This window comes from Eptatretus burgeri, chromosome 1, assembly GCF_056783735.1.
Source record: "Eptatretus burgeri isolate ZD-2024b chromosome 1, Ebu_testis_v1, whole genome shotgun sequence".
NCBI classification, from domain to species: domain Eukaryota; kingdom Metazoa; phylum Chordata; class Myxini; order Myxiniformes; family Myxinidae; genus Eptatretus; species Eptatretus burgeri.
The window spans coordinates 115,597,741-115,622,740 of NC_140961.1; the positions used below are offsets into that span (position 1 = coordinate 115,597,741).

The following is a 25,000-nucleotide window of genomic DNA, read 5'->3' on the forward strand; positions in this document are numbered from 1 at the left end:
GAGATATAGCATGATATTTGCAAAAAGTTTTGGACGAGTTTTGACAAAACTTTGTGGATGAGTTGGGTCGGTGAGTAGAACAAGGCAATTAGATTTTGGTTAAGATCCGGATGCAGATCCGACCCATCAGTGGCATACAAAATGTAAACTGTTCAGCCTGGTGGAAGTTTGTGCTCTACCGAGTGCTGGTCCGTTTCGCCAAGTGTCACTCGATGAGTGATTTTTCATTTGTTTGTCTGCACAGAACGTGAGTATGCATATAAATTACATTAGACCCATTAGAACCCTCAGACCCTTTAGAATCTTTGCAACCTTGAGACCCATTGACACCCTAAAGGACACAAAGACACACAAAGCCCCTAATATCCCTAAAACTCTTCAGACCACCAAGACCCTTACACTCCTTTCTACCCTTTCGACCTTCACTCCTTTCACACCTTTTTATACCCTGCAGACTCATCCATCCATCCATCCATTAGGACCATACTCTGTGCAGAGCGTTGGTGCTGCTTAAGCAGTCTCCTTGACTATTGGGCACAATCCTGGACGGGTCGCCACTCCGACACAGTGTACCAGCATGCTGACACTCATTTTGCCGACCTCAGAAGGATGACAGCATGAGTGAACTCCACCTGGTATTAATTCAACAGTCAAGAGGAATTTAAAATCAGGACCCTAGAATCCCAAGCCCACCACTCTAGCCATAAAGCCAACACCAGGCATATGTAAACCCCTTTGATCGTTATACACTTTTTAGACTTTTTAAGACCCTTTAGTCCCCTTCATAGACCATCAGCCATGGGGGGGGGGGACAGTGGTCTACCTAAAACCAGCTCTATTCTGCAGTACACAATAAGTACATTCTCAAGCTAAAAGTTCTCCACTCATATTCCTGCAGTTATTTTGCATTTCCATCACAAATATCACGACTGACCCAGTGCACAACCTCCTCCACAAATACAAATGCCTGGTCACGTGATGGCCCGATGGCCAATGGGATAAGCGGATTTTGGAAGTGATGTCATGGTGACGTTTCAGTCATTCAATGTGGCCGCCTCCTTGTTGTACACAAGGATCGTGATTTTTGCGTCTGTTTTCTCACCAAAATGTACCAAAAAGTGAGTTTGAAGTGCATTATCCATGAGCAATGTGTTCGTGGTGATAAACCTAAGCCCTTCTCACTATCAAGGTGGAGAAATTTCCTGAGTGTGCTCGAAAATGGTTGACTTTGGATGGATACGACATGAACGATCATTCCCTTTTGTTCTCACTGTCACTGTTCTCTGGCAGGAAGAAACGGTACTCTCTCTATTATATACTTTGCCCGGGTTTGGGATTAAATTCCTGATTTTGTGTCTGTTTTCTTTCAAAAATGGACCAAAAATTGAGTTTTAAGTGTATTGTTCATCAGCAGTATGTTTATGGTGAAACAGCTCAGCCCTTCTCAAGCTCTGCAACATGGTGGGAGAAATTCCGTGAGTGTGCTCATTAATGATTGACTTTGGATGGACAAGAACGATCGCTGGCAGAAACAGCATCATTGGAATACTTGGCCAAAGCTTGGGATGAAATCCCTGAACTCTTGGGTTTCAACGATACCTGCTACCATCGATTCACTGATGCAAAGCAAATAAGAGGAGCTGAGAAACATTGGAGCCAGAACGCACAAGATCACCATTATGGCCAAGATGGGAATGATGCGGAGCGTGTTGGTGAGGAGGAGGATCACATTTCATATGAGCCATCACCAAAGAACCTTCGCTCTGCATAAAATATTACTGGACATACTCCAAGCTCCTGACCCAATGTCACGCCAGCTGTGTGCATCATTTGCAGTCGTCAAGATCGATACTTGACAGTTCGTGAGAAGATTGATGGGTCCTTAGCAAAAAAATGACAAATCGCAACTGCTGACATTTATTGAAGAGAAGTGTTTGGACCACCTCAAGGACTGCATTCCTATCAATGCTGCTGTCCTTGTTGACATGGGCCCTCTGATTCGCTCAGTCAAACCCGTTCCATCTACCTTTGGAGTGTTAGCTGATGCCATGTTTAGTGCATTGGTAAATCTGGCCAAAAAGTACAAAAAAAGTACAAGACGCGTCGACTTTGTTGTTGATCGATACCCCAACACCAGTCACAAATATGTCCTTCCCATCGGTATTCAGAAGCACCTAATTCCAACACACAGTCAAATCACTGGTAGTGATCTGCCAGGGGGGGGTGAGGGGGGGGTGAGGAGTCGTGTAACACATGCCCTTTAGTTGTGCAAAGACTCATAAATATAGCAATGGGAAATTAGCCTAGAGGTAGACATAGAGGTGCATCTCAACTTGGCAAATATGGTGGTGATGACGTATCGACACAGACAATCGGAAATCAGCTAAGAAGTTGCAGTTGTGAATATTGCACTGAAAAATTCAGAGGCATTATCCTCATTATGATCATAATCGAATACCATTATCATATTTATTTAATGACCGTTTCCCCCATTTTAGATTGTTGGTCGACAAAAAAAAAGGAAATTTTATTGTTAAAAAAAACAAAAAGAAAAAGAAAACATAAGGAAACATCATTGTACATTTGTATTAACAAGAATATTAGGAGGCAATAAAAATCAATGCAGTAAATGAGTTTAAAATCTGAGATGTCTGCAGAGGACAAAGCTTGGATAATGAGGATACGAGGCAAGAGCTCTGATAGGTGCATGAAAAAGGCTCCTAAGGTTTACTAACCTTTTACTAAGGTAAAAAGGTTTACTAAGGTAGTAAACTTTGGAAATAACAAAGTAAGGCTCCGAATATAACAATTAATAAAATCAACTGGAAATTGATGGAGGTATGCTAACCACTGAGGGAAGCAAGGAGAAGCTGATGTTTTAGGCGTTGATTTTTCATCAAAGAAAAAAGACGAAGGTTAACACCCGAAACGCGAGTTTCTCCAAGTTGTTTCCCACGGTGGTAGGCATATCGAGATCAATGTCCTGTTTATTCATCAATGCAATCATTTTTTTTAATTCAGCAGTCTTGATTGTGGAATTTCCATGTCATGCTAAGCTAAGCAAGTTATCGCCTGCACTCTGAATAAATTCGAGTGCCACAGCCAAGCATCAGGTCTGGCTAGCCGCTTCATGAAAGATGGATCAGAATCTTTCTCCAGCCAGCCTCACACGTAGGAGGGAGTAATTAAAAAAAATTGATGACAAAGAGGGAGACAGAGAGAAGAGAGGGTGGAGAGATACAGAAAGGGTGAAGAGAGGGAGAGGGAGAGGGAGAGAGGGAGGGAGGGAGAGGAGAGAGGAGAGAAAGAGAGAAAGAGAGAGAGGGTGTGGAGCGAGAGGGAGTGGGGAGAGGGAGAGTGTGGGGTTAGAGGGTGGATTGAGAGAGAGAGTGGGTGGAGAGAGGGAGAGTAGGGAGAGAGAAGGAGTGGGGAGAGGGAGAGAGGGTGAGAGAGGGAGGAGAGAGGGAGAAAGGGGGAAAGAGAGAGGGAGAGAGGGAGAGGGAGAGAGGGAGAGGGAGAGATGGAGAGAGAGGGGGTGAGAAAGACAGAGAAGGAAAGAGTGAGAGAGAGAGAGTGAGAGAGAGAGTGAGAGAAAGACAGAGAAGGAGAGAGTGAGAAGGAGAGAGTGAGGAGGAGAGAGTGAGAAGGAGAGAGTCAGAGAGAGAGAGTCAGAGAGAGAGAGAGAGTCAGAGAGAGAGAGAGAGAGAGAGAGAGAGAGAGTCAGAGAGAGAGACAGAGAGAGAGAGAGAGACAGAGAGAGAGAGAGAGAGAGAGAGAGAGAGAGAGAGAGAGAGAGAGTCAGAGAGAGTCAGAGAGAGAGAGAGAGAGTCAGAGAGAGAGAGAGAGAGAGAGAGAGAGAGAGAGAGAGAGAGAGAGTATGGAGCAATTGGAATAGCTTAAACCTTTCGTCAGACTTTTGGCTGTTTTACTCTTTTGATGGGCTCCTCAGCATATGCTTCAAATATTATACTATGTAACTTATTGGATAAAGATTAAAGGTCAAAAACAAGAAATAGTTGTTTAAAACCAGTGTGTACAACCAGTTATTAGTTATTATCTCACAAATGGATGAAGAAAGCAAATCTCTCGTAAAAAAACAAATATTCAGAGCGAGAAACTATAATTGAAATATTAATGAAACCAATCAAAACCTAAATGTATTAACACTCTTTGCTATCACACTTTAAGGTTTTGTGAATAATGCATCACTTTTGTGTGGAGGTGAGCTATGGCCATGGGAGAGGGTCAAGTCAAAAGGCAGTCCAACCACAGGTCCAATCCTGGCTGCCAACCTGATGCTAACCAGGGAACCAAGCCAACGTGTCTGCCATTATAGTCTGTCTCTTGGGTCTTGGCAATTTACCGCAGCAGTGAGAGCAAGAAAGAGCGGGCGGGCACAGCCGTTTGTTTGCTCTGACACTTTGGGCGTGACCCCACTGTTCGCCGCCCAACAACTAAAAAGGGATGGCCAAAAGTACGGTCGGTCAGCCATTAGTGCACTTTTGCAAAAGTCCAAACAGTTACTAAAGAACCCTTGCCTGGACCTCTGTGCCCTGTTTTAATGGCCCAATGGCAAACATCATGCAAGTCTCACGCTGGAGTGGGGCGTCAATGAAGTATATTGTCACCTGGAGGATGGCTGAAGTGCACCAGTTTTGCATCAGTGGAAACGAGTGCATGTTATGGAAGAGAAAAGGTTTGCAAACGATACATAAAGACAGAAATGAAGTATTTCTGACCATCGAGCTAAAGAAAAGAAACGCACTGAGAAGAACATAGAGGATGAAGGGCGGAAACTCATGGTTTTCTGCCTCACTGCACTCCCCTAAACCATTCGCTCTGGTTAAGCTACCACCACGTCCTCTTTTAGAGCTTTGCATCTCTCTTATTGAATACCATTTGTGTTCCCTCCCCTTCCCCCACTTCTCCTCTCCTCTCTTGTGGCATCCCCTCTCTTTCAATCCCATCTCATACAATTCCATATCCACACTCAAACCCCTCCCTTGCCCTTGACATGAGCCACGGGGTGGCCCAATTAAGCGACCAGGCCAATTTACCCCCAATTTGCCCCAAATACGCCAATTACTCCATCACAGACACCTGCACACAGCCACACACCATGCTGCCTCGAGGCAAACTTATGCCTTCATTGTGTTCTAACCTAAGGCTCTTTTGAACACTGGACATGCAAAAGGGGAAGGAATTAAATGTTTTCCATTCAGTCGTTGTACAGCTCATCAATACAGTTTGTCAAAAATCTGCACCCGAGCTTGAAACTTGAAATCCTTTCATTACGACAACATTACACTGTTTGCTGAACGATCAGGATCCGTGGGTCCTTTAAAGGTATTAAAATTAAATAATAAACACATCTTGAAGGGTCGATCAAGTAGTCCCAACCACCTTACCGACCTGATACTTTTCTACCCTCCTCCATTACACATCCCTCCCCCTTTCCTCTGCAATTTACCCCAACCCTCCCCCCTCTACCCCCTTCACCAAATCTCAAAGAGAAAGCCTTAGCACCTCTTGACATTGGACGCACCACACAAATAAACATGGCATCCAGCGCAGAGAGCCATTAGCCCTGACAGCGGCCCTGTCCAAACAGGCACCCGACCGGACGGCCGCCCCGCGGGGCCCGAAGCCCCCCCTGCCCGCCTGTCCGGCCACTCAGACACAAACCACACGACCCAGGCCAACAGCACTTTGCATTGAACTTAACCTCTTGCACACAGCTCTCTACTTCTACCCTTGTATTTCTCCCTCACGCTCGTTTACTCCACACCCCTCCACCTCAACGTGTAATGGAAAGTCATGGATGCAATGTTCAACAAATTCCTCTCATCCTTCAGCCTGAATCTCTTGGTGCCATTTTTATCATCTTATATCAGTTTATGGTGAGTTTCAAGCCCTCAAAATGAGACACGAGTAATTAAAAAAACACATAAACCAGAGAATTTCGGTCCACGACTGCAGGACGACAGCTTCCTCCAGCTTGTGTTGAGCGGTGTTTGGTGTCCTCCACGTTCGTGAGCGTGTGTTGATCAAATCCACAGCAGTTAGTGGAGAAAGAAATGAATCTTTAGATGTTATTTTGGCGAAAATATTTCAAAAAGGCGTCGACATTGTGATGAAGAGAATCTCCAGCAGATGTTAATTCTGCATTGAAAGGGCCTTGTGTTACGACATAATGCTCATTCTGCAAGGCCTTATGGTACATTGCTGTGATTCGCTCGTCATAAACCATACAAACTCCTGGGTTACATGTTTCCAGCCTCCCTTTAGCAAGTCAAAATGGCTTTCAAACCATCCTATAGCTACTGGTGCTGCCATTACTGCACTTCCTTGATGGTATTAAATGTGATCCTTAATCTGATGTCCTTTTTGCTGTTTCACAGATAGAATAAAATGGCGGGAGAGGCAAGCATTGAGAAAAGAACTTCAAATTCAGCACCGATCCTGATCTGAACCGCACAGCCCCAGTCAGAGGCACACGGCCCCTATCCGAGTTGCTCAGCCCTGATCTGGGCCACGAAGCCTATATTTGATCCACCCCAACCAAATCCAAGCTGAAGACCACATCCAAGACACTCAGCCGAAATAAGAATGGAACAACGATGATCAGCGCCACACTTTTGTTGTCCCTGCTTAGATATCGCCCTCCTCTAATGGAGAGGGAATCCCATCATGTGATGAATCATTACTTTGAAATGAGTTTTATAAGCATTTGTAAATCATCGTTATAAATATTTAAATGTCGAGGAATTCATACAAACATTTCCTTCACACGTTAGCGGGTTACGCAGCACAGATATCGAAACAACTTATTTGATTTACTTGTTGCCAAAATACATTTCTTTCCCACAAAAGTCTCTTCACTCGCAGCTGGTAGTTTATCAGACTTAATATGGAGTACAAACAATGAGATTGGTGACCTTCATATTATTTCTCCAGTTCAACAGGATGGTGTATGTGGAGGGATAGTGAAATTTCTTCTGACTTGTCTGATCTTGGTTCGATTCCCAAGCCGATTATAAACTGTCAAATTGGGTCTCTAAAGGCAGAGTGTTGCATCACAAAGTAGGTCATCCCTTGGATGGACGCTAAACTGTCGACAGTAGCTGGTGGACGTTCAAGATCCAACGGTGTCCTTCGTGAGTTGTAGAGTAGGCGAGCTATCTCCAGCACCTTTTTTCCAAATCACAAATTCCTCCCACCTCCCCACCCCCAGTCCAACTTTCGATATGGCCAACTGGAAGTTGTGCTGAGCACCTTTACCCAACCGACCCGACAATGTGGCAATAATTGAGGCCGTTAAAGTAGTACTAGTTGTCGTAAGTGCCTGGTGTTGGCTTAATGGCTGGAGTGGATGGCTTGGAATCCTAGGGTCCTGAGTTCAAATCCTGCTTGGCTGTTGAATTAATACCAGGTGGGGTTGACTCTGTAATCCTGCTGAGGTCGACAAAATGAGTGCCAGCTTGCTGGTATCCTTTGGCGGAGTGGTGACCTGTCCAAGATTGTACCCGATAGCCCAGGAAACTGTTAAGGCAGCACCAATGCTCTGCACAGAGCATGGTCCCAATGGATGGAAAATGCATTTTGACCACCAATTCCCAGTGGACAACCGAGTGCAGCAAGATCGTCTGGTAAGTGGCTCGGATCGGTGCTGTGCACGTTGGCTGCTCGATCCACTAAACAGCAACATACTGTGATTAATTGGTTTTCAACAAATTAATGGGGTTCCCCTGATTAAAAAGTTTTTAAAAACTCCTTGAATACCTTCAACATGAACGATATGAAATGTCAACCATAAACAGGCATATAGACTGCAACATGAAAAAAAAAAAACACAAAACAAGTGAATTGCTTTGTCTCTTTCATCTCCTCCATTGAACAGGAGGTTTCGCCACCATTTTGTCGAGTGAGAGGAACTTATCCCTTATCACTTATCCATCCCAAAACGTCGACGTCAATGTCGTTGCGGCACAAATATAACTCCCTTAACAAGACAGCAAAGAAACGGAGATGGGACTGCATACATTGGAACGGGGGCGATTGCAAGGGGATCTGATGGAGATGTTTCAGGTAATGAAAGGTGTGGGCAAGATCGGTGAAGTGGGGATTTTCAGGAGAGTGGACAATGTTAGGACCTGGGACAATATCATAGCTTGAGCGTAAAGAATATGAGAGTTAGGACAGTTTTAAGGTAGGGGTCTCAGTCGGAGAGTGGTGAATGCATGGAATGGGCTCCCTGGAAAGGTAGTGACCATGGAGAGGGTAGATAAGTTCAAATAGGATTTGGATAGAGACCTGGATGTATTGGAGATGGAGTGGTGTGGGGGTATTGGCTTGTGTGCATGGTAGGTAGCTTGTGTGTGTGGATGGGTGACGGTACTGGGGTTGGTGCAGCGCAGACAGGATGGGCAGAATGGCCTCATCATGCACTGAAGTTCCTTCTGCAGAAAAGACACCTGACATGTTTGTCGTATAATTAATCTTTGCAGCCGTTTATGTGGTTCGACAAAAAACATCCTGCATTTACCTTTTATCAAACTAAAAAGTAGACAGGAATTTGCTGCCTTGCAGTTTCTGTGCTTCGATATCTCTATCCCTCCCAAATTCAATGAACTACAAACATGGTCTCAATCATGGTCAACACGGTCATTTTGGGAAAAATGGAACGCATGCTCATCACATGGATTGAACACCAAAACCAGGAGAACATGCCCGTCAGCATGCTTGTGATACAAGCAAAGGCCAGAAGCATTTATAAAGACTTAAAAAGTGATGAAGGTGAAGTGAATGAAATGGAAGGCCAAGAAGGAAACCGAAGAAGTAAAGAGCAAAGATGGAGTCATCAGGAGGAACCTGGATAGGATTCTGGTGTCAGCCGCGACTCCACAACCCTCAAACCCATCCAGGCACAGACAAGTGAGCCTTACAAAAAAAAAATTCTGCAAAAATTAACTTCTCCTTCGAGACATAGATTATGAAAGAGAGGAATAGAGAGTAAAAGAGGTGAAAGAGAAGAAAAAGCAAGAATTCGAATGAATAAAGAGATTTGTGAAAAAAAAAAACAATAAATGAACAAACAAATAAATAATTTTGAAAGAAGTGTGAAAGGAACAAAGAGCAAAGATGTTGCAAAGAACCCGCACAGATAGATTTCAGCAGTTACTTCCCAGGCTCAAACGCAGCAACATGTACAAGCTACCAGGGCTCCGTCAACGAGGAAGCACAGTCCACAAGGCGTCAGGAAATGGTACAAACATAATGAAACCATTTAATGCTAGTTCTGAGTGTTTTCCAAACTTTCTGAAGCATTACAACTATCACGCCATAAAATGGCTGCTGCTGCCGACAGCGTTCCGACCGAGAATTTTCCTGCGTTTCTCAAGGCCGTTATCGAGGAAGGTGGTTATTCTCCAAAACAAATTTTCAACGTTGATGAGACGGCTCTATTCTGGAAGAGGATGCCACATTTGACATGATGTACATTTCTTGTGATGAGAATACCGCACCTGGATTTAAAGCAGCGAAACATCGCTTCATGCTGAATTAGGTAGGCAATGCCGAAGGAATGCAAAGAACATCCAAAGGACGATGCCAGTGATCCCTCAACATCTCGTGCTAAAACAGCTGAATCGCATCTCGTACTCTCTCCAATTCAACCTCCATCACAATCATCAACACCACCATCTTCGCCCAGGTCATCTGACCCAGATGATCCCCATCCTCTGTAACTCCTCCACTATCTTCCCCTCCACCACTTCCAGCAACAAGACATCATCAGCAGCAGCAAATGTTAGTGTTAACATCCCTTTTCTCTTTCATTTTTCTAATTTTAGTTGATAGAATTTATTAAATACAACAGTAGGCTGTATTTTTTCACAATTTTTCGTTGTTTATATCTTAAAGATAATTATCATTTAAATAATAAAGCACCGAAATCGTAAAAATAGGACAATAACGATGAGGGCTGAGGTAGCACTTCCCTGAAACCTCCATGTTTTACATTATTTCTGATGGGGAAGTTAGTTTTAATTTAAATGTTTTTCATTTACACCACTATCTTCAAGAACACAACTATGGCGTAAATCAAGAGCTTGCTGTACAGTGATTATGATTTGAACACGAGTGATCATATCCCGTGAATTCTTCCTTTGGAACCAAGATAAATTTCGGAGCACCAAGACAACAAAAACACGAGACAACAACAAACACACGCCTATTTCAACAAGAACAGCAGACCTTTAGATGTTTGTAGTTTCGTTAGAAGATGCAAAATATGAAGGTATCTACCGATTACCACTTTCAAATCCAGGTATTACTGCTTGAAAACCTTGATAGTTGTGAGCAATTCTATTTATTATTGTTGCAATGTTTCCTTGCCTCCCACAAGAATACAAATTTCTATCACAATGAGTTCATCAAAGTGTCATTTCTAGGGCAATCACAAGGTGCAATCAGACCGGATTCGTTCCTGGAGACACATCGTTGAGCTTACCTAATATAAGGAATAAGACCCCTTGTCAGGATCATGTTGTCATCCTTGCCAGAAGGAAGTGGTTTTCAACAGGAAACATTTTCAGAACTATAACAGCACTCGGTAGTGCACGTACCTCCGCCAGGCTGAACAGTTTATGGATTTGTATCCCACAAATAAGCCAGATCTGGATCCATACCTGAACCAAAATCTAATCAGCTTATTCTTGTCACCTAACTAACTCTCCACCAAGTTTTGCAATAACCCATCCACACTTTTTGAAATAAAGTCCTGTGTATCGTTTTTGTTCCGACACCTCAATGGTAAAGAATCACTTTGAAATAAAACATAAAAAACTCTAGCATCAGGATCCGGACCTTCACCAAAATCGAATCAATTTGTCATGGTCACACACCCAACCTGTCCACCAAGTTTCATCCGAATCCGTCGAAAACTTTTTGAGTTATCCTGCTCACAGATGAACAGGGGTGAAATCAGACATGCAGTCAGAGAGAAAGGAGTGAAACCTTCGGTGGTAGAGGTAATGACCTGCAACGAGCAAACAATCATCAAATTTGGACTCGGTCGGTAAAGAACAGACTTGTGCTTGCGATATGAGGTTCAGAAGACCAGGGCTCCACATCCATCGAACACAGTGCCACCAAAAACAGCATATATGCAATCATCACTGAAGGGTGAAACTTTTGCACCAGGTTATTTTCATGGATGCTTCTAGAAACTGCTGAGATCTCAATCATGGACGTGTTGTAATCTGGACACAATGTCGGAAGTGATTTGCCAACCATGCCATGAGGCATCATGTTCAGTGTGGGCTGCGATTTAAGTTGGCCGACAAGTTGATCTCATCATCACTCTAACGGGTGCTATGACTGCGGTGTCAGATACAAGGATGAGATGATTATGCCTCCAGTCATACAGCAAGGTTCCAGTGCAGTTGTACAGCAACCGTGCTCGTATTGTCTATTCTTTAATTCAGAACCACAAAATCACTGCCATGGACTCGCATGCATAATCTGCAGACTTCAGTCTTATTGAACATACTTGGCAGGTCATGTTTGTGGTTGGAGGGTTTGCCACAGGTTATACAACTGTAAATCGTCCTGATTATGGAATGGCAGAACATCCTACACGGAGAGCTGGATCATCTGAGTTGGTGATAAACAAGATGTGTTTACAAGGTTGTATCGGAGTAAATGGTAATCACACATTATGAAACAATTTCTTCCAATATAAACCCACCTGTGTCATTTGTAAACCGGCTTTGCTGCCAATTTTCAAGTTCTTTTCAGACAGCCATGCTGTTTTTGCATTATAACTTAACTTGGGTTTTCACTGACATAATAGTTGTATTGTTCAAATGTACAGATTAATGTGCTGGTCCGCTTCAACCAGGACGTGAACACTTTTGGACGTACCACAAAGCACAATAAACACCTCATCATTTGTTGCTTAATTTTATTTTGTAAGTAAATTATATATATATATATATATATATATATATATATATATATATATATATATATATATATATATATATATATATACAGAAAACACACACACAAATACACATATATATATATATATATATATATATATATATATATATATATATATATATATATATATATATATATATATATATATATATATATATATATATATATTGTTGCGGATTCGCGCCCGCCGGCGTGCGAGCGGCCACGTGACTCGAATCGCGGCACGTCGCCCACCGGACGGACAATCCCGTCGTGACCCTCTCGGACTAACGCCGGGAACTAGTCACGGGTGGGCCTTTCGGCCTCACCACGATCGTGCCAATCGGCCCCCCGCGTGGGATAGGGTTGCTCGCCAAATTCGACCTACCTAAGTACCCACACGGAGGGTAGACCAGGCGATCGCACCTCGCCGCAGGTCGACTTCGGACATGGGCCACTTTAAGCGACCCGTTCCGTACTATCGGGATAACCGAGCGGTGTTATCGTCGGCCTCGACGGTTCGATTAATTATTGGGCGTATTTAGCCCACGACCAACCCTTTACGTGAAGTAAGATGGAGATTCAATTAAAGAAAAGACGAAGCGAAACGGGAAAAACAGTTCAACATAAAGCACATTTATTCCGCGGCAAACGGAAAGCACACATATACAATTACACCAAAAGCAAATGTAAAAATAGAAGAAACACACAATAATGCACAAAAAGCAAATGTAAAAGCAAAACACAATGCAGATCTAACCGACTACCGAGCACACGGCAACACTTATACAGTTTTACTTCACAGACGGCGCCGACAACACATATACTCAAAGCAAAAGAAAAAGGGACCACCCTCCACGATGAGGGGGGGGCAGACGGGCCTGGGGCCGAGACCGCGTCGAGCCTACCCGTCTGGTGATGAGCCGCAAAATGGCGGTGGCGCCCCGACTCCGCGGGCCTCGCGGACAGTGTCTGGAATGGGGTGGGAACGGGGCCCCCTTCTCGCACTATCTCAGCGCGGGGGGAAACAGGAGGGGGTTGTTGATGCTCGGGGGAAGGAGGATATCTTGCTGGCTCGGGTCCCGCGACGAGCGTCTCCACCACGACCTCGGTCGCGTTACCGGCCTCTCCTCTCCGCAGCTCCCCGACTCTGACACGAGCGCCCCCTCGACTGCCTTCGCCGCCGCCACCTCTCCAACTCTTCACAGCTCCGTCCAACTGCTTTCTCCGACTCTTCTCTTCACTGACTTCCCAACTCAACTTCTCCGACTCTTCCCAACTCAACTCCTCAACTCCACTTGACTGACTCCTACTACTTCTTCCCAACTCAACTGCCTTTTTGGCGAGCGAACGCGGCCCTTTATAGCCCCCGTGGCTTCGCTCCTTCACCTTCGACCCTTTACCTCTGGCTGGCTCCCCATTGGACAGAAGAAAAGTGGGCGTGAATGCTTTTTGATCCATGAATCTGCATATAGCGATATTACTCCGACGCACCTGGAGGTGGGGCCAAATCGCCCCATGCTCGCTGATAGGACGGAACAGAAGTGGGCGTGAGTCGTTTTTGATCCGATTTCTTCGGAAAGGCTGGTGTTTCTGCACCCGCTGCTCGGTGCGCGCCCTGCACGAGTCCAGTATCGGTGCCCACAAGCGGCGCGGGAATGACGGTGATGCGATGGTTGCGAGGGCGAGTTGTGACGGTAAGGGTCGTGGCTGTTGTTGTGAAGCGGCGTTGCGGTTGGTGGTTGTTGTGTGATGGCTGTTGAGACGTCGTTGGTGGTGGTTGTGATGGTAGTAATGGCGGCTGGTCCAAAATAAAGATAGTAAAAGAAAAACGGCCATCTAGAAGTGTCGCATCCCGAATTAATGACATTTATTCCCTCTAAACAACGGGTTTGGGCCTAACTACACATATACTTACAGAGATATCTCACCTAAGGGACCCGAATGGTGGTTTGCGAATTTCGTCAACCACAACAATATATATATATACACAGTGCTCCCTCACCTATCGCGGTTAATGCATTCCAGACCCACCCGCGATAGGTGAAAATCTGCGAAGTAGAAACCACATATTTATTTAAGTATTTAAATATATTTAAACACATTTTAAACAGATTTAAAACCATAATACAGCATCCACACACTCTTATTAACCTTCCCCACACACATTTAATCAGTTATTTAAAAAAAAAAAACATTTTCATCAGAAATGCGACTTCATGGGGCTGCAAAGCCTAAGACCAAAAATAATTTTAACAATACTATATTGTACTATAAAATATAGAAAAACGTAATATGGGTACTGACCTATGAAGATATGACAATGATGATGATAGCTGTGCGGTACTGATGACGATGAAGATGACGATGATGAGATGAATGTGGTACTGCACAGCCAAGAAGAGCATTAAATCTCTTCTACTGGAGGCGACTTCTACTCTTCTACTTCTACTTGAAAACCCGCGATGTAGTGAAGCCACGAAAAGTGAACCGCGATATAGCGAGGGAGCACTGTATGTATATATATATATATATATATATATATATATATATATATATATATATATATATATATATATATATATATATATATATATATATTGTTGAGGATTCAGCGGTGGTGGGATTCGCACCCGACACTTAATAGCCAAATGTTACAGATTCGGCGCCACCCTCACTCCCGCTGTCTCCGGGGTTATAACGCCGGCTTTTCGGCACAATTGTCGGGTTAAGCGTCTCAAACCACGATACCAAAATACACCTGTACCTTGCCAGCTGGGGGAGTATACCCCGGTTACAGACTGGTTTTCTCAGAGACCGAGCAGAGTCTACCAGTCTATAACTATTTTCGTTTTATATCCAAATCGAGCGAATTGTTTCTCAGCGTGGCACAAACAAACCCAAAGGGGCAACCTCATACGAATCAGTCAGATTTATTGGGGACATCGGGAAATACGACACAAGCAAAACATTCACGACAATGATATAATTAATCTATAACCCGTTCTTATTGTCGATATTATTGAACCCGCGTATTGTCGATGGCACAAGACCGTCAGATCGATGGTGGGTCTCAGCTGGTTTCTCACAAGGTCCAGCATTCAAGTCCAGGCCTGGCCTGTTCACCAGACAAAGCTAAATCGGGGAGTTGGGCTCCGCAGGCTGGGTCCATGGCATATCAAGACGCCGTCGAGCCATGAGGTGAGAAGGGATAGCCAGAGGCTCCGTCGTTAGACACAGGTTGAACCTGTCGATCACCTCCTCTCGAAGCAGACTCCAGAATCACACAGCAGCCAGGTCCTCTCAAAGCATATTGCAGCCTAACCCTCAGGTTCAGTTCCTCCCTCGGAAGATTCGACCCTCAGGTCCAGTTCCTCCTACTGCCGATCGCACACTTGACCTCAGGCAGATCCTCTCCCAGCCGAGCACAAACTCGGCGCACTCAGGTTCAGCTTCTGCCGATCGCAGACTGACCTCGGTGCTCTCAGGTTCAGCTTCTGCCGATCGCAGACTCGGCACATTCAGGTTCTCGTCGCAGATCCACACTGCCTTTCCTTTTGTTCGCTCGCCTCGAAGCCTGACTGCTCATCCAGCAGATCGCGACTCGACACTCGTCGTTTCTCTCTTGCCTTCCCGGCGCACGCTCGCCTCAAAGCTGACTACAGTATTTCCCTTCTCTTTTTCGGTGCTCCTTCGCCTTAAAGCCGACTGCTGACACACATTGCCAGTTCTATTCAGCCGATCACGCCACACCGGCGCTCAGTTTCACCACCGTCTTCCCGGCCGACTGCTCGCCTCTCAGTTTTTACCACCTTTTTCTTTTTGGAGTGCGCCCCTTTTACGAAGCCGACAAACTCCTCCCTTCTCCTTTTCACTTCCTTCCCTCGACCACTCCTTCTCAATCGACTGGGCAGGCCTCGTCCGGAGAGGGGAAGGAAGAAGAAGAAGCTCTCGGTACACCACCACCACACAAACAATGAATAGCCTCTTACACTTCCCGACACACATGTAACGTCCATTTTACCGAACAGACTAGCGAAACATGCATTTGATGGGGGATCTGGGCTAATCCTATATTTAATAGCATACTAAGGGCCATTTCCGCAACACTACCCCCATCTTTCTCCCGAGGTTCTCCCGAGCCTCCATCTGGGGCAGCCCATGGCAATGGCCCTGTATACCGTACAGCACAGATCTCCCATTTACTCTAACCCACAACATGGGAAGCACTTAACTCCAAAAACCAAAGTGTCACAGTAAGATTGGCATGTCCCTATCCTTGTGTGTCGGGTCACTAATCTAACAAACAAATTCACACTCTATGCACACTACTTAACATTCTAATTATGGATTTGAACGGGAGGGCATTCAATTTCACATTCAATTAACGGGAGGTTACAAACTGGTTTTGACAGAGACAGAGCGGAGTCTTCCAGTCTGTAACCATTTTCGTTTTATATCCAAATCGAGCGAATTGTTTCTCACCGTGGCACGAACAAACCCAAAGGGGCAACCTCATACGAATCAGTCAGATGTATTGGGGACATCGAGAAACACGACACAAGCAAAACATTCACGACAATGTTATAATTAATCTATAACCCGTTCTTACCTCAGGAGCTACGGATTATCGGTTTCGAAGGGGACTCCAACGAGATAAGCCTCAAATGACATGCAGAAAAGACAGAGTACTTGGTGATGTTTCATGGACGAGAGGAAAGTGTCAAAAGCACGAATGTGGCTCGTAACAAGCCGATGTCCACGGATTCGAGCCCCAAGCTCGAGCACGCCGCGTGGCAAGATGGTGGCGCCGTACTCTTTCTTCTCAAGGCACCGCTTGCACACGCCCTCCTCAGTGCATTCTGACCCCGCGCAATGTCGAGGGCACAAGACCATCAGATCGATGGTGGGTCTCAGCTGGTTTCTCACAAGGTCCAGCATACAAGTACAGACCTGGCCTGTTCACCAGACAAGGCCAAATTGGGGCGATGGGCTCCGCAGGCTGGGTCCATGGGATCCCAAGACATCGTCAAGCCGTGAGGTGAGTAGGGACAGTTAGAGGCTCCGTTGTTAGATGCAGGTTGAACCTGTCGATCACCTGCTCTCGAAGCCGACTCCAGACTCACACAGCAGCTAGGTCCCCTCAAAGCAGATTGCAGCCGAACCCTCAGGTTCAGTTCCTCCCTCGGCAGATTCGACCCTCAGGTTCAGGTCCTCCTACTGCCGATCACACACTCGACCTCAGGCAGATCCTCTCCCAGCCAAGCACAAACTCGGCACACTCAGGTTCAGCTTCTGCCGATCGTGGACTGACCTCGGTGCTCTCAGATTCAGCTTCTGCCGATCGCAGACTCGGCGCACTCAGGTTCTCATCGCAGATCCACACTGATTTTCCTTTTGTTCTCTCACCACGAAGCCCGACTGCTCATCCAGCAGATCGCGACTCCACACTCGTCGTTTCTCTCTTGCCTTCCCGGCGCACGCTCGCCTCGAAGCCGACTGCATTTTTTCCCTTCTCCTTTTCAGTGTTCCTTCGCCTGAAAGCCGACTGCTGACTCACACACCGACAGTTCTATTCTGCCGATCACGCCACACCACACCATCGCGCTCAGTTTCACCACCGTCTTCCCGGCCGACTGCTCGCCTCTCAGTTTTTACCACCTTTTTCTTTTTGGGGCACGCCCCTTTTACGAAGCCGACAAACTCCTCCCTTCTCATTTTCACTTCCTTCTCTACGCCACTCCCTCTCAACCGACTGGGAGGGGCCTCGTCCGAAGAGGGGAAGGAAGAAGAAGAAGCTCTCGGTACACCACCACTGCACAAACAATAAATATCCTCTTACACCTCCTGACACACATTTAACATCCATTTTACCGAACAGCCTGGCGAAACATGCATTTATTGGGGGATCTGGGCACTTCCTATATTTACTAGCATACTAAGGGCCATTTCCGCAACAATATATATATATATATATATATATATATATATATATATATATATATATATATATATATATATATGTATATATAGCCTGGTGTTGCGTAGTGGTTAGGGTAGTGGCTTGGGATCCAAAAGGTCCTGAGTTCAAGCCCCGTTGGCCGCTTGAATTAATACACGCCAGGAGGTTGACTCAGCCTGTCATCCTTCTGAGGTCGGCGAAGTGAGTACCAGTGTACTGGGCCCGGTGTATGCCCCGGTTAGAATAGGTGTACCATATCCCTGAGTCGTAAGAGGTGACCAGGGTTGCATCAGTTCGGGCATCCGGCGTAAAACCTGTGCCAAATCATAATGCGGATCATAACGGATGATCCGCTATGGGAGCAGCCGAAAGAAGAAGATATCTATATATATATATATATATATATATATATATATATATATATATATATATATATATATGTATATATATATACACATACATATATACATACATACAAATATCTTCTTCTTCTTCTTTCAGCTGATCCCGTTAGGGGTCGCAATCGCGGATCATCAGTCTCCATTTCGCTCTATCCTCCACATCTTCCATTGACACTCCAACCACCCACATGTCCGCCCTCACCGCATCCATGAACCTCTTCTTTGGCCTTCCTCTTCTCCTCCTACCTGGTGCCTCCATCCTAAACATCCTTCTCCCGATATACTCCGCTTCCCTCTTGTGCACATGTCCAAACCATCTCAATCTTGCCTCTCTCACTTTGTCTCCAAACCGTCCTACCTGTGCTGTCCCTCTAATATACTCATTTCTTATCCTGTCCATCCTCGTCACTCCCAACGAGAATCGCAGCATCTTTAACTCTACCACCTCCAGCTCTGCTTCCTGTCTTTTTGTCAGTGCCACCGCCTCCAAACCATACAACATAGCTGGTCTCACTACCGTCATATACTTTCCCCTTCACTCTTGCAGCTACCCTTCTGTCACAAATCACTCCTGCAACTCTTCTCCACCCACTCCCTCCTACCTGCACTCTCCTTTTCACTTCTCTCCCACACTCTCCGTTACTTTGGACAGTTGATCCCAAGTATTTAAACCCATCCACCTTCCCCACCTCAACACCTTGCAACCGCACCATACCACCAACCTCCCTCTCATTTACGCACATGTACTCCATCTTAATCCTACTGACTAACATTCCCCTTCTCTCCAGTGCGTACCTCCACCTCTCAAGGCTCGCCTCAGCCTGCTCCCTACTCTCCCTGCAGATTATGATGTCATCCGCGAACATCATAGTCCATGGAGACTCCAGTCTGATCTCGTCCATCAACCTGTCCATCACCATTGCAAACAGGAAAGGGCTCAGAGTCGATCGTTGGTGCAATCCCACTTTTACCTTAAACCGGTCCGTCATTCCTACCGCACACCTCACCGATGTCACACTGTCCTCATACATATCCTGCATGATCCTCACATACTTCTCCACCACTCCCGACTTCCTCAGACATTACCACAACTCCTCTCTTGGCACCCTATCATAAGCTTTCTCTAAATACACAAACATCCAATGAAACTCCTTCTGGCCTTCCCTATACTTCTCCATCAACATTCTCAAAGCAAAACATCGCATCAGTGGTGCTCTTTCCTGGCATAAACCCAAATTGCTGCTCACAAATCGTCACCTCTCCTCTCAACCTCGCTTCCACTACTCTTTCCCACAACTTCATGGTGTGGCTTAACAACTTTATCCCTCTGTAATTTCCACAGCTCTGCACATCACCCTTATTCTTGAAAATCGGAACCAGTACACTTAATCTCCACTCCTCCGGCATTCTCTCACTTTCCAAGATTTTATTAAACAATCTGGTTAACAACCCCGCTGCAATCTCTCCTAAACACTTCCATGCCTCCACTGGTATGTCATCTGGGCCAACCGCCTTTCCACTTTTCATCCTCTTCAAAGCAGTTCTCACTTCATCCTTACTGATCCACCCCACTTCCTGATTCACTATCTCCACCTCTTCCAACCTTCTCTCTCATTTTCTTCATTCATCAGCTCCTCAAAGTACTCCATCCACCTTCTCAACACACTCTCCTCACTCGTCAGCACATTCCCATTTGCGTCCTTTATCACCCGAACCTGCAGCACATCCTTCCCAGCTCGGTCCCTCTGTCTTGCCAATTGGTACAAATCCTTTTCCCCTTCTTTTGTATCCAACTTCTCATACAGCTCGCCATATGCCTTTTCCTCAGCCTTTGCCACCTCTCTCTTTGCCTTGCGGCGCCACTCCTTGAACTCCTGCCTTCATTCTTCATCTCGTTTCTGAAAAAAATCACCCACCCCGTTGTGATCATTGAAGGAATTCTTCCTGGTTGATTGTGGAATCCTATTTACCTTCAGGCAGAGTTTAACATTTGTCCGATTTGGTTGTAAAATCCTGCATAAAACCCACCGACACTGATAACCGATGTCCACACAAGTCCTTTCTTTGTGAAACAATTTATTTTCTAATTATCCACCATCCACTTCTCACCCTCATACAATGAACTTAAGAATCCACATTTGTTGCAATATTATTTGGTTCTATTTCATTTATTCTTACTTTTAGTTAACAGTTAAACCAACCTGATTCAATTCACTTCCACATTACATCAGAGAGTTTTATTCCAACTTGGCACTTGGTCAGTCCCAAGGAGTACACGCCACTGAGATTCTATACTTCCTCACGTGCTTGCACTGAAACAATTTTACATTTCAAAGCATTTTATACTTTCATGGGAGAGTGGTGGGGGCTACCAACCCAGACTGCCTACGTGTCCTCCAGGCGAGAAGCCACTACATACATTTCGAGGCAAACGTTCGCTGTTATCAGCCCAGACCAAGACATAAAACTTACAATTCTCAAACCCCATTTGTTACAATTTAGAATACATTAATATAAATTTTTCCTCCACACTGGCTATCCCACTTCCTTTTCGCCAACCCCTTCTTCCATATACTTTCCTGTGCTTCCTCGTTCCACCACCAAGTCTCCTTATCTTCCTTCCTCTGTCCAGATTCACACCAAGTACCTTCCTAGCTATCTCCCTCACCACTTCTGCTGTAGTTGCCCAATCACCCCACCCCTCTTTCCCATCATCCAACGCCTGTCTCATCTCCTCCCTAAATTCCATGCAACAGTCTTCCTCCTTCAGCTTCCACCATCTGGTCCTTGGTTCAGCCCTCACGCTCTTCCTCAACCTCACCTCCAAAATCATCCGACAGACCACCAATCGATGCTGTCGAGCTACACTCTCCCCTGCCACCACCTTACAGTCTCTCATCTCTTTCAGGTTGCATCTCCTGCTTAAGATGTTATCCACCTGTGTGCAGGGCCGGATTTACCATGTTGGGGGGAGGGGGGGGCGTCGGCACAATGATTGTGTGGGGCCCCCAAATTTGGAGATTAATCAACAACTTAAATTATAACTGCTTTTTCATCAACAACTGAACTTGTATCTATAGATTTGGCAGATCCTGATCAGGAATGATTTGGCACACATGTTCACAAATTACAATTAAATCTGACAATATGACAAGATGGACGGATTGTTATTGTTGTGGCTGGTGACTTATCTATGAGCTGATGACTTATCTCTGAGCTCATTCTAAAATCAAATCACAAAAATGCTGTTGCTGCAAGAGTAAGAGATAGAGATGGACCAATATAAGAAAACAACAAACGACGCACTGTCATTAATCATTCTACGAACTTCGAATAAAAATCTTCTAACTTCTAAAAACCCTCTGGACAAGAGAAATCCGAAATGGTGATTAATAGCCGACTTTCAGCGACCGCAAATATACGACAGTGTCATCCACATCAATGAACATACACACGGTGCCTTAATCAATGGACAAACTTCCTGCGCGACTTTCACGGCAGCGAACTCGGATATGATACTGTCAACCTGCATGGAATTGAGCACATCGGATTCGGTTGAAATGATGTCAGATTGACCAGTCTCTGCTGCCCCATCGTGGAGCGAAGATGGTTCTTAATAAGCTTGAGTTTCGAAAACGAGGGCTCCCCGGAGCAGTTCGACACCATCAGTGAGAGGTAAATCCGAAGCAGCACTTCCACGTTTGGGAAAGTATAGGTGAGTTTTCGCTCGATGAGAAAACTGTACATCTCGAGTTCAGTACGGCCTGAGTCTGGCTCTGACTCCTTTATCATGGCTTGAAACTGAATCATTTCTTCTGTGAGGTCAGGTGATAGATCTTCCTGATACAGCTCGACGAGCTTCGAGCATGACTCTCGAATCTGCTCCACTTCGAGTTGAACAAGGACACGCAGGAATCCAAATCTGTCGCTCATCTCAATGCAAGCGTTTGTACGCTTTTCCAACTGCGACAGCAGTATGTCGATCACTGCAATGTATCCACTGATGCGAAAGGACTCCTTGGCATCTAGTTCTACTTCTGGAGTGTGTCCGTAGTCCAAGGGAGCGAGGAGGACATTACTCTTTCGTCTACGCGATCCGCGAGTGAATTCCTCCCTACCCGAGCGCTCCACTCCATCAACAACGAATGTATCAAACTGATCGCGTAATGACTGCATGAAGCTCGCCAGTGACTTGAGGAGCTGCACGGCTGTGTTGAGATCAGTAGCTTGCGACTGAAGGGTTTTACTTGTACGATCAAATCTACCAAGGACAGTAGACCAGAAACCAGCATAGAACCCTATCTCGAGCGTGCACATCGTTTGGTGAAGTGTCTCGGAGGTGTTTCTCGTTTCACTATTCAGTTGTTCATCGTTTGTGATTTCATCGAGGACATCCATGATTTCGCTGTAACCCTCTAGAAGAGCTCGGGTTGCATCAGAATGAGCCGACCAGCGAGTGTCGCTGAGGCGCTTTGGTACTTGCAGACCTTTGGCTTTCAGGGCATCAAATAATGTAGCGTAGCGCGACGTGGAAGCTGTAAAAAATACATACACTTGTTCCACGAATTCAAAGAATGCTGCTGCAGGTCAACAGCATCCCACGGCCGACTGACCGACTAAGTTCAGTGAGTGCGTCACGCATGGCACAAATATTGCGAGAGGGTTCTCCTGTTGGATAATTCCCTGCATCCCGTTGTATCGGCCAGTCGTATTAGATGCGTTATCGTAAGATTGTCCTCGGCAGTTAGCGATGTCCAATCCAGTGGCTTTCAAAAAAATCCAGTAATGCCATCACTTGCTGGAGTCCAGTGTGTCCTGTGTTGCTCAGAAAGGTCATGGAACGCTCCACTGGAGCCAAGTTCTCGATGTATCGTAGAATATCTGTGAGCTGGTCGATGTGGCTTATGGCAGGAGTAGAATCGACTGACACAGAGAAGTATTTTGCCTCTTTCACATGAGCGACCATGTTATCCAGAACAGATTTTCCTATGATGGAGACTAACTCTTCACATGTTGGAGATGATAAGTAGTTGGTGTGGCCACGACCGTGGTTGGCATATTTCTGAATGTGCTGCGCCAAAAATGGATCATATTCCGCAAGTAATTCCATTAAACCAAGGTAGTTACCATTCCTGGATCCGCTGGATCCACTGGGTCAAGGTAATTCCTTGACCCAACAATTTCATCCGATCCACGGAACGCCAGACCACGCTCAGCGAGAAACGATATCATGCTCACACTTCGTTTCAGCACCTCCCTCCAACAGTACACAATCTCACTCACTTGTTTGATGAGTTCAGTGTCCACACGACCTGCGGATGTTGCTCTGTCTGACAAGCGGATGATATTCGCACAATGCACATGCGAACGCTCATGCACCTCGATAGAACTACTGGCATGCTTCCAATCATTGAATCCTTCCCCACCCATGGCAGTAGCACCTCCAAAGAGCTTGCAAGCGATGCAGTACAGTTTTCCAGTTGATGTGGAGAAGCAAAGCCAGGAGCTTTTCACGGACTCTCCATTTTGTAGTCTACGGTAAAAAAGATTATTGGAGCAGCAGCGTTTCCTACCTTCAACAAACTGTATGGATGAATCAAAGGGACCAGTCGAATTCTGCAGGGGCTCCAAATCTCTTGATGACCAGAAGTTGATCATCCCTGACGACGGTCACTCAGGAGGCCAACATCCAATGTCATTGGCAAAGCCAGGTCCACGATCAGTCAGTATGTCTCGCGCTTCTTCATCTTATGCATGTTCTTCATCGGTGGAACCTTCCGAGATGTTGGGCGAATCTTGACGCCGGGGTTGAGTTGCCAAATCCACTTGTTCTGTCTCTGTTGGTGTTCCAGCCTCTGTCATGGACGAATCGCCTGTTTGTGCAAGGAGTGAAAAACGGAGATTTTCTGGGTCTTGTCGACGACGGCCTTGTGTCTTTCATCTTTTTCCTTGGAACTTTTCCGCTTTTGAGCACCACTGTCATATTTCCGTGGAGCCCTGGATTTGTGCCTGTCATCACCGAAGCCGCTCATTGTGGTTTCTGCAGCTGGTAGGCACTGAGTAACCGAGATATCATCAGAGTGCATGTGGGACGTACCACAATCACGAACAACAAGTATTGAAAAGTAGGTTCTGGTAACCTGTGGTAAGTCTGCTAATACGGAGGATAATGATGAACAGCGGATCCAGGAAAATACCGTGATCAAACGGTTTGGATGAGATGAGACACCGAAGTTCCCTTTCTGCACAATGTTTATTAATATAATGGCATGAATGACAAAAGTCTCGCTCAACGAGCAAAGACAATATGGCGACGGTTCACTTACCAACCGACAAGAAACCGGAAGCTCTCACCATATCCGGTGGGAAAACGCCAAGAAAGTAAGAATTACAGGCTTGCACTACACCAACATGGTATTCATAAAATGCATGAAACATTCATGGGCACAAGAGTACCAAACGTTCATACATATGGTGAAACAGCAAAGACTTTCTCACAAGTATGTTTCACAAACCTGGAACATAGAAAGTCACACCGTGTTACTGTGCTGTGCGCGCCAGTAAGCAGGGTACTGACAGCGTTCCCTGCCAGCCGCAGTTTCAGTGTGTACAATCCTACCCCTGCCGGCCGTGTGCTGTGCTGACCTGGCCT

At 45.6% G+C, this 25,000-nt stretch overlaps 1 protein-coding gene across 6 annotated transcripts in view; it reads right to left on the reverse strand.

The window, feature by feature from the left end:
* LOC147035237 (uncharacterized) overlaps nucleotides 1-25,000 on the reverse strand; it is a 146,750-nt gene that overhangs the window by 109,569 nt on the left and 12,181 nt on the right. Inside the window, exon 3 of one of the 6 annotated variants that reach the window (XR_015061857.1) lies at nucleotides 14,597-17,800. The exons of the other annotated variants lie outside the window; for them this stretch is intronic. The gene's annotated coding sequence lies outside the window, so the exon portion shown is untranslated. Of the gene's footprint in view, nucleotides 1-14,596; nucleotides 17,801-25,000 lie in introns of those variants that run through there. 6 annotated transcript variants of the gene reach the window in all.